The 11,070-nt window shown below is 35.3% G+C and overlaps 1 pseudogene; it reads left to right on the top strand.

Moving 5' to 3' along the window:
* The first annotated feature begins 4,156 nt into the window (after nt 1-4,156).
* On the top strand, nt 4,157-6,589 carry LOC147440954 (uncharacterized; annotated as a pseudogene).
* The last annotated feature ends 4,481 nt before the right edge of the window (nt 6,590-11,070 follow it).

The raw sequence follows: 11,070 nt of genomic DNA, 5'->3' as shown, positions 1-11,070 counted from the left end.
CTTTACTTTTAGGTCCTCTTGGATTTTGAGCTCTCTCATCATCCGCTTGCAAGGCAGATGATCAAAGAGCTTTTATATCTACATTGAATTATATTTTTGATTTTGATAAAGATCTGAGTCTCGAATCTTTTTTATATACAATTTTTATATTGTATTCATTTGCACATTCAACAATAGATTAGTTTTATTGCTAATTTTTTATTATTGAGTCAAAATTTAAAAAAACATACGGCTTGTTAAGCTCTCCAATCATCCGCTTGCAAGCGGATGATTAAAGAGCTCAAACACCTACTATGGTTTAAGTAGTAATAGGAAATTATGATTTAAAGCGTACTGTTATCTTGAGAAAGAGGTTAGTTTTAATGGCTATTTAAAATATTGCATCAGAACTACAAAAAATATAGGAGTTGTTGAGTTCTCTGATCATCCGCTTGCAAGTGGATGATTAGAGGTCTCAAACACCTACTATGGTTTAACTACTTATAGGAAATAGTGTCTTGAAGTATATTGTTATTTTGAGAAAGAGGTTAGTTTTGGTATAATTTTGTCCTTAATCTCCCGTAGAGACCTTTATAATAAAGTTGGATAAGTCTATTTTGAAATTTTATGAAAAAATAAAGGAGTTTCTATCAAAAAAAAAATATTTCTTATACTTCGAATAATTTTTGGCTTTTCATAAACTTTAAAGTTTTGAATATTTTATTACTTTGAGTGTAGTTATTGAGTCAAAATTATTAAAAACATAAGGTTTGTTAAGCTCTCCAATCATCCGCTTGCAAGCGGATGATTAGAGAGCTCAAACACCTACTACGGTTTAAGTAGTAATAAGAAATTATGATATAAAACGTACTGTTATCTTGAAAAAGAGGTTAGTTTTAATGGCTATTTTAAAATATTGCATTAGAACTACAAAAAATATAGGAGTTGTTGAGCTCTCTGATCATCCGCTTGCAAGCGGATGATTAGAGAGCTCAAACACCTACTACAGTTTAGCTACTTATAGGAAATAGTGTCTTGAAATTGTGATTTGAAATCTATTGTTATCTTGAGAAAGAGGTTAGTTTTGGTATACTTTTGTCCTTAATCTCCTGTAGAGGCCTTTATAATAAAGGTGGATAAGTTTATTTTGAAATTTTATGAAAAAATAAAGGAGATTCTGTCAAAAAAAATTTGTTTCTTATACTTAGAATAATTTTTTTTTTAATAAATCTTTAAAGTTTTGAATATTTTCTAAATCTTGAGTGTAGTTATGGAGTCAAAATTACAAAAAACATAGGGTTTGTTAAGCTCTCCAATCATCCTCTTGCAAGCGGATGATTAGAGAGCTCAAACACCTACTACGGTTTAAGTAGTAATAGGAAATTGTGATTTAAAACGTACTGTTATCTTGAAAAAGAGATTAGTTTTAATGGCTATTTCAAAATATTGCATTAGAACTACAAAAAATATAGGAGTTGTTGATCTCTCTGATCATCCGCTTGCAAGCGGATGATTAGAGAGCTCAAACACCTACTACAGTTTAGCTACTTATAGGAAATAGTGTCTTGAAATTGTGATTTGAAATCGATCTATTGTTATCTTGAGAAAGAGGTTAGTTTTGGTATAATTTTGTTCTTAATCTCCCGTAGAGGCCTTTATAATAAAGGTGGATAAGTTTATTTCAAAATTTATGAAGAAATAAAGGAGATTTTGTCAATGTTTTTTTGCTTCTTATACTTAGAATAATTTGTTGCTTTTGATAAATCTTTAAGTTTTAAATATTTGATTACTTTGAATGTAGTTATTGAGTCAAGGTTATATAAAACATATGACTTAATTATTAAGCTCTCCAATCATCCGCTTACAAGTGGATAATTAGAGAGCTCAAACACCTACTATGTTTAAGTACTTATAGAAAATAGTGCCTTGAAATTATAAAAAACATAAGAGTTGTGTAGAAACAAAATAGACTCTATCCATTTTTTAAGCTTTTTATACTTCAAATATTTTTTTTGTTTTGCCAAACATCTAACTTTTGAATATTGTATGATTTTTATAGTTTATTTAATGGCACCCAGGAGAAAGAACACAAAAAGAAAGATCCAAGTTTCTCAACATAATAGCCCTGATGTGAACATGAAGTTGCGTTTACGATGTATTTCTAAAACAATGATAGAACAAGAAGCATCTTCACGTGTATGTCCTTTAGACACTACCCCTAAAAAGAAAAAACACATATGTGACAAAAAATGTGTTTTCATTGATGATGAAGCCAATGTGGATGAGGATTCTAATCATATAGAAGGTATGTATAACCCATTGCCATGGTTTATAACATTGACTACTTTTACTTTTCTTTTTACGATTTATGTTTTTTTGTTTCTTTTTGTAGAGGCTAATTTGGATGAAGAAGGTCTTGATGAAAATGAAGAGGTGAGTAATGACAGTGATCATGGTAGAGAGGATGATGGTAAGGAGAAGAAACATTCAAGACCATTGGGCAAACAAGTTTCTCTTGGCTTGATGAATGATGTGTTGAGTCAATTTTATGTGAAGAAACGGACTACGCCTCCTCCTATTCCTCTATGTAGATTGGTGGCTCATGAAGCAGTTAGATTTGCCATCGATGATGCACAATGGTTGATACCTTCTTTTGACTCATCTGCTTATCTTGAAACTATGGGTCATTTTCTTGTTTTCATGGAGGGTGCTAGAGGAGAGATAATGCCACTGACAACAAGCAGCCTTGAAGAGTGGGGACCCGTATGGTGTCAAAAGAATGATGAGTTTGAGAGAGCTCTTGGAAAAGAGTGGAATGACCTAAGGGGTAAGAAATTTCTGGTTTGGGATAGTAACCACAGGTAGAAGACATGGTGGAGACGTATCAAAGAAAGTATGTCATTTTCTTACATTTTTTAATTACTTTATTGTGAATGATGCTTTTATATGAATCTTATAGTTGTTGTTTTAATATACAGAGTACTCCGATAATGCGAAATACCATGTGAGTGTGAGGTGTCAATTTATACAAGTACCAAAGGCAAAGGAGACAGAGCTTCTACTCGCCCTAGGCACAACCAATGCGTAAGTGACTTAATATTACTTTACTCCATGAGAAGGAAACATTATGCCTAACTATTCACTTCACATAATTTATTGTTGTAAATAACATTTCTAGAGCTCATGTGACTCCAAACATTGCTCATGACGTGTACATGTTTCAAGAGTTTGGTGTTGCCAACAAAGAATCTATTATAGATAGATTGACACCCGAAATGAGGAAGTGAGTAGAAGTTGAGATGAGTGTAGAGGCCCGATATTATCATGGTGTTCCTCCTTGGTATAACTCCCCTTGTGGGTTGATTTCACAACTTGTTTGGAAGGTGACTACTCTCTTTTTTCTTCCTTCCATTTATAGTTTTGTGTTTTACTTAATGGTTACATAATTAATTTTTGATGTAAGGAAGAATTTCAAGCATTCCTCTCTAAAGAAAAGGCAAAGATTGAAGCATTTGGTTAAGATGAGGCCGAGAAGAAGAAATGTTTAGATAAAGCTACTAGACTAGAGGATGAGCGGCTCAAAGATAGAGGCTACAAGTATCTATGCATTGCAAATCCCCATAATGGAGATGATTTCTTCAAAGTGTTGATTGGAATAAAGTGGGAGGATACAAGCATGTGTAAAATTACAAGAGACAAGTTGTACTACCTTACAAGTTTTAAAATCTCTCCTAGTGAAAGGTATTTTGGATGTATTTATTTGTCTATATTTGATTTTGTTCAATGTTCTCTTTAAGTTTAAGTTTGTATGTATTGTAGGAAGAAAATATTGTTGCAACTCATGAGTCAGAAGAAGTCCAAAGACCCCTTATGTCCTCAATTTCAAGATTATAAGGCATTTTGGACTTACATGAAGAAAGAAACATATTGGGTTCATATGCACTCTGAGGCCTCTCTTTTAATCCAAAAGATACAAGTTGAAGGGACATAATTACCGGATTCATTCGATGAATTCTTCAAGAAAATTTTGAAGAATCATGTTGTACAGGTAAACATAAAGTGAAATATATGTTAGAATTTATGAATATATTTACATGTAGAGTAATTGTGAGGTAATTACATGCAGGCTTTTGCATATCTTATGGATGGGGTGAAGTCTTCGGATGTTGCAGAGAAGATGTCTGAGCTTGTTTTTTCAACGAAACAGCTAGTGTATAGGTTTGAGTCTAAGATTACTTCTCTATTGATGGTGATTATTGCATTGTGATATAAATGCATGAGAAGTACTTCATTCTATATCTTAAACTACTCATAGAAGCTTAAAAATGAATGGTTTGTATATTTTGTGTCATGGAATTACCAAAATAAAGTAGAATTAAATAAAAAATGGTGGCTTGATTTTCTTTAATATTGCTTTGCCTTAAATTCCACGTGGAAGCCTAAGATAAGGTGACTTTAATGGCTATTTTTTGAAAAATGATCTCTAAAACAAAAGAGACTCTGCTAAAAAATTTGTGGTTACTTAATTCTTTTCTTCTCTTAATACTTTTAGTTTCCTTTATTCTTTGATAATTGTTGCAGGTGGATTTTGCAATGTGTTGAAGAGGGAAGATTGGGTGAGATTTCATAATTGACAAGAGCGTGGGTTGATATCGATGATGAGAGCACTATGTATTCTCCCTCCTTTCTTGAGAAAAATATGACACCATGGGAAGCAGGATTAGGTCCTCGGTGGTTAGATTATCCGATTGGTGTAATCCCAAAGCAAGAGAAGGATCTTCATGAAAGTAAGTTCTTAAAACCATGTGAAAGATTAATTTATGAATGTATGTGTGTACTTTAAAGCCATGCATATGATGATCGAAACAAAGATGTTTGTAGGATTCAAGCAAAAGACCCATAGTAATAAAGAATTGGACGCATCCTCTTCTAAGGAGCATCAAGAAAGCAAAGGAAGTGATGAGATTGAAGCTAGTAAGAATGTCATAAAAGCTGCCCAAGGTACACAGTCCAATGTGAGGACAACTCAAACAACCACAGGAGCTACTTCTTCTCCTTTTGTTGGCATTTTAGACAAGAAAGGTAAAGGGCTTATGGAACCTCCTAGAACCTCAAGTGATCCAAAGTGGATGAATGTGGTTGAGGTCTCTTTAGCGCCTACTATCTCTTTTGTTGTAGAGTCCTCTCTAGGTCGAGAGAGTTGGGAGAGAGGATGTATGACACGTTCTGTTGGTAAGTTGTCTCAAATGAATTTGAATCTAAAGTTACTTGCATGTGTAGATTGTTAGAAAGTTACTACTATAAGTAATGATTGCAGGATTCCAGTACCAGACTTTCGTTGATGCTCTACTTGTTGATGTGATCCAAATTGATAGATTTGCTCTAATTAGGTAAATGCAACGTCCATGAAATATTAACTTTAGTATGTTTTCCAATATATGACTATAAAATGTGTTTTAAATAGCATCAACAAGTTTTTTGCCACTCAAAAGACGCATCTTTATAGCAAAGATGGAGTGCCATGTCAAGAGGTAGCTTGATTGATATTTGTAGATTTTCCTACGGGTTTATTGGTGGACGCTCTTTGTCCTATCCCTTGGGGTAAGTAAAATTTTATTATTTTAAAGGGTAACAAGAAAGTAACTTGTCTTATTAACATTTTGACTTTTTAGAGGGCATGACTATTCCCAAGTGGAATACTTTCTCGTCGGGTTTGGTAAGGGGTTGCATGGATCTTGCTTGCGAGTATCTGGCCGATGAGGGCTTCTTGGTCACCATGTTCTTAGCTGAGAACATAGGGGAGTTCCTTGTGGATGCATCAAGAGTGGGGCTTCTGCTTCATCGTACTTGGACACTTGTGTGTGACTCCAAGGCATATCGACATCCCGTCACTAGAGAGGTGGTAAGATCATTGATGTTTTAGTATATCTTGTTTTTATTTATTTTATGTTATGCTTCTTAATTTGATAATATCATATTTACAATTTGTGTATTCAAATAGGTGCTTGATCTTATAATGTGTCTTTGGCATCGTGTTGGTCAAGCTGTGCCGAGCTACGACAGAGAGAGTGGGGAGAAGATTTCGGAGAGGTTGTTTCCAGTATACTGTAGCTATGTATTAGATGATTGTGTTTTCCCCACAGAAGTTGATGTGGTGAAATTGTTAGAGGTGGTGCGGATAGAAGTAGTGTATTTTTTCCACTCATCTTCTATGATGTTGATTTGAATGGTCCTTGTATTAATGAAGTTTGACACATTGTTTCCACCACTTGCAAGAGTAATGGTGTTTATTTCTATGTTGGTGACATGGTCAGGTGGTTGCTGGCAACATTCACAGAGCATTGCGACTATGTCTTGGATGTGTTTGCATGTTGTGGTGGTTTGGGGAAGGCGAGTGCAGAAGACCTAAGACATTGTTTCCACCACTTACAAGAGTAATGGTGTTTATTTCTATGTTGGTGACATGGTCAGGTGGTTGCTGGCAACATTCACAGAGCATTGCGACTATGTCTTGGATGTGTTTGCATGTTGTGGTGGTTTGGGGAAGGCGAGTGCAGAAGACCTGAGACATTGCATGTGTTTAGAGCTAGATAATGTACTCTATGAATAGTGTCTTTCTCCAATAGTGTGTGGACCCGTGCCAAGCTAAGAGGAAGGAGATTGTCCTGAGAAGATCCATTGGCATTTGATTTTGTTACTACTATGATTTACGGATTATGTACTTCTTTTACATTTTTTGGGGTGGTAACAATGTGTGACAACATGATTGATGTCGCTATGTTTGGCATGTCTCTATGTTGGTTTGAGAAATATTTAAGATCACCTTGTGAGATTACCTGTCATACTTTCAATTCCTTTTTAAAGAGCATATTTTTTCTTTAAGTGGTAGCTAACAAAGGTTTTATTTGAATGATTTTTTGTTAGTCTTTTCATTGTTTTGAACGTCCTTAATCTCTTATAGAGGCCTTTGTGATAAAGGTGGAGAGATACTTTTTGGAATTATTAGGCTAAAATAAAGGAAACTCTGGCAATTTTCTTTTTTGTACTTGAAAAATTGGGGTTGGGATTCATATGATTTACTTTTGGCCTATAGTTTTTGTGCAAGTTTTGTCTTCGACAAGCTCATTTAGGCCATGTTGCACTACAAAAGAACAAAAAAGTAGTACAAACTTATGAAGGCTTTTTTGCTAGTCTTATGTGTGTGTCAACGTTCCTAATCTCTTGCAAAGGCCATTGTGATGAAGGTGGAGCGGTACTTTATATATTTTTTAAAGCTAAAATGAAGGAAACTCCAACAATTTTTTTTTAAAATTTGTACTTCAAACTTTGGCTTTAAATTTATATTTGTTTAATTTTAGCCAATAGCTGTACGTAAATTTTGTCTCTGGATAAGCTCATTTAGGCCATGTTGCATTGCAAAAGAACGAAAAAAAAGTACTAATTGCAAAAGCACAAAACACGAATCTCGCAAAAAATAAATCCCCGGGAAGAAGGAATAACCATTTATCCTACAAGCTGGTTATCTTCTGCGTTACTAATTCACTACGTGATAAAGTAACGTATGAATCTCATGCTCCTCCTTATGCGGGGCATAGAGATATTTAGTCTACCCTAAAAGGGATAGAAACATATTTCTATTGGCCTGCATTGAAATCGAACATACAAGAGTAAGTTTCAAAATGTGTGGTATGCCAAAAGATAAAGTTTGATAGAGGGAAGCAACCTGGATTGCTTCAACCTTTGCCAATCCCAAATTCACGATGGGAGAGCATATCCATGGATTTTATCTTTAGATTGTCAAAGTTTAACCATGGGGATACAAAAATATGGACAAAAGTAGATAGGTTTAGCAAACAAGCACATTTCATACCTTTCAAAAACACTTAAGGCCCATCAAATGGAAACCCTCTTTATACACAATGCTTTCCTCATGAGCCTACTAAAGCCTTACAAAGGAGAGCCACCTCAAGAAGAAATTATTGAAGACCATGCGGAGATATAGGACCAAGAAGAGGTCCTGCAGCCCGAGTCCATTCTATGACACGAAGATAAGGTATTACGAGGCGATAAGACTATCTGATGATATCTTATCAAGTTTAAAAATTATCCTTTTGAAGATGCTAGATGGATGCAAGGCATACAATTAAAGGATAACCTAAACCTTGTCAATACTTACAATGATTCCCTAGAGTAATCAAATGTAGATATGTATAAATGAACAAATTTTTTGTCTTATAAGAATCCCTTTTTTTTTTTTGTGCACAAATGTGAACAAGTATGCATGCTTAGGATCGTGTTTGTGGAGACGGGGTCTCCCAAACACCAAGTAGAGCTTGTCACTCTACTAAAGAAGATTGATGCGGAATAAAGTGCAGACATGCTTGCGGCAGCTAGGGCTCTCACTACAAGAGGTCACTTAAATTCCGGCACGAAATTTTTGGCATCAATTGTAGGCATCGGTATATGTGTAGTAAGTATGGAGGGAGATGCAATTTTTTTTAAAAATCATTTTAATATTTTCAACGGCTGTTTCGATGCCTATTCCGATGAATTCTCCGATGGCTTTTTTTATGTCTATTTTGACACTTGTACTGATACGCCCTATACCAATGGACGCTGCAGAAAACGAACCCGGGGGCTTTCCTTGCACGTTTCTCTTTTGCTTGCACCTTTTCTCTTACTCTCTTCCTCCTCACCTCTTACAGATCTAGTGCAAAACAATATTTTGGAGGTGCTAATCTTGCTCGTGGACTACTCCATAGCATTAAGGTGAGATTGTTTTCAAGTTTACTTGTAGGTTTAGGGTTTCGGGTCTAACATGGTGTGTGTGTGTGTGTTCGTTTTTTGCAGGTTCGAGGATGTTTACAACACCTTTTCTTGCTTAAATAGGCCGCATGTGAGTGCTTGAACTTTTAATACATATTAACTTTATTTAAACTATTTTGTATATTGAAAAAGGAACATTTCATGCTTTAAAAGAAATTATGGTTTGTGTTGTGGAATTTCGTTTTGAATTAGGAAAAACATTTGTTTTGGTTTATGGAAAAATCATGTTTGAAAATTTTTGTTTTAATTATGTCGTTTTTGAAATTATCCAATTGATGAGGTTTAGGTTCTAGGTTTCGGTTAGGTTTAGTTTATGTTATATGTTAGGTTATGGTATATATAGATTATATGTTAAGTTATAAGTTAGGTTATACGTTAATTAAGTCATGTTAGGTTCGGTTATCTTATAGGCTAGGTTCTAGGTTAGGTTTCATTTAAAGGTTAAATTAAGTTATAAGTTAGGTTATAGGTTATAGGGTAGGTTAGCTAGATTATAGGTCAGCTTTAGGCAACCAGTTAGGTTAGGTTAGGTTATAGGGTGTATGTAAAAAGTTAGGTTAGGTTATATGTTAAGTTAAGTCATGTTTAGATTATAGATGGATGTTGAACAGTTAGAATTTATGTACTTTTATGTTAATCTAAACACTTATCAGTGAAACGTCCAACAGGACCATCTACCAGCGTCTAAACCATAACCCTCTAAAGTGGCTAGCCCTAAGCAGATTGAAATGGAAAAATGCTACACTAATCCAGCTTGGAGCGGCCAAACCTATGCAACTTTAGGTTAGGTTAGGTTTAGGTTATAGGTTAGGTTAGATTATAAGTTAGGTTAGAGCTAGCGGCAAATAGTAGAGAAAATGCAAACGAACTTCAAGAATGACTTGTGTACTTCCAAAAACACAAACTAACTTCCGTTAGGTTTTGTTATAGTTTAGGTTATAGGTTAGGTTAGGCGCACACAAACTTCAAAAACAATAACACATTGTCCTTGACCCTGTGGTCCTAATCTCCATGCACCTCTAGACCGAGGTGTGTGGGGATCGGACATGAGATTGTTAGAGCTTGAGCTAACAGCAAATAGTTGAATGTGAGATTGTTAGAGCTTGAGATAGTAGAAAAATTGGACTTCAAAAGTGCACACAGACTTCAAGAACCTTAATATATATTCATTGACAAATAAAGACGAGATTATTACCCTATAGTCCTAATCTCCGTGAACCTCTAGACCGAGGTGTGTAGGGATCGGACATGAGATTGTTAGAGCTCGAGCTAGCAACAAATAGTTGAATGTGAGATTGTTAGAGCTCGAGCTAGCAGCAAATCAGACTTCAAAAGTGTGCACAGACTTCAAGAACCTTAGTATATAGTCATTGACCAATAAAGAAAAGATTATTACCGTATGGTCCTAATCTTCGTGCACCTCTAGATTGAGGTGTGCAGGAATCGGGATTGGCTAGAGAAGGTGAGGTTGTTAGAGCTAGCATGAAATAGTTGAAAAAATACAATCAGACTTCCAAAGTGCACACAGGCTTCAATAATGTTAATATATAGTCATTGACAAATAAAGACGAGATTATTACCTTGTGGTCCTAATATCTGTGCACCTCTAGATCAAGGTGTGTGGGGATCGGGCCTGGCTAGAGAATGTGAGTTGTTAGAGCTAGCAGCAAATAGTTGAAAAAACACAATCGGACTTCCAAAGTGCACACAGACTTCAAGAACCGTAATATATAGTCACTAAACAATAAAGACAATATTATTATCCTGTGGTCCTAATCTCTGTGCACCTCTATACCGAGGTGTGAGGGGATCAGACCTCATTAGAGAATGTGAGGTTGTCATGTATTGTCATGTACTTAGTAGAGTGTAGTTATAACAGCTAAGTGTTTTAATTATCTATTGCATCATTGGTAGATAAAGTATGGAAGATAGGATGGCGTGTCCTTGTGCGCATTGCAAGCATCAGATCTTTCAAAAATGAAAAATTTGTGACAACACATAAGCAATCACGGTCTCTTTCCGATTGAGCAACTACAATACCTATGTTATCAATCTCATGGTCTAGAGACTGAAGGTCAAACTTGGCAAGCAGATATTGCTCCAATTTCATCCTAGAGAAGACAATTTTCAAAGGAGCATCCATCGACTGAGTCCTCCCAACCAAAACCTGATGTGGCATTTCAAGAAGTAGAGATGGAGCAGATGCTGGACGCGTTCTTTGACATGAATCCCATCATTGAAAACATAGAAGAAGACAACATTAAA

This window comes from Adiantum capillus-veneris, chromosome 15, assembly GCF_014529385.1.
Source record: "Adiantum capillus-veneris isolate H3 chromosome 15, ASM1452938v2, whole genome shotgun sequence".
Taxonomy (NCBI): domain Eukaryota; kingdom Viridiplantae; phylum Streptophyta; class Polypodiopsida; order Polypodiales; family Pteridaceae; genus Adiantum; species Adiantum capillus-veneris.
Note: the sequence above shows the minus strand (reverse complement) of the source record. Positions and strands in the feature narration are given on the sequence as shown.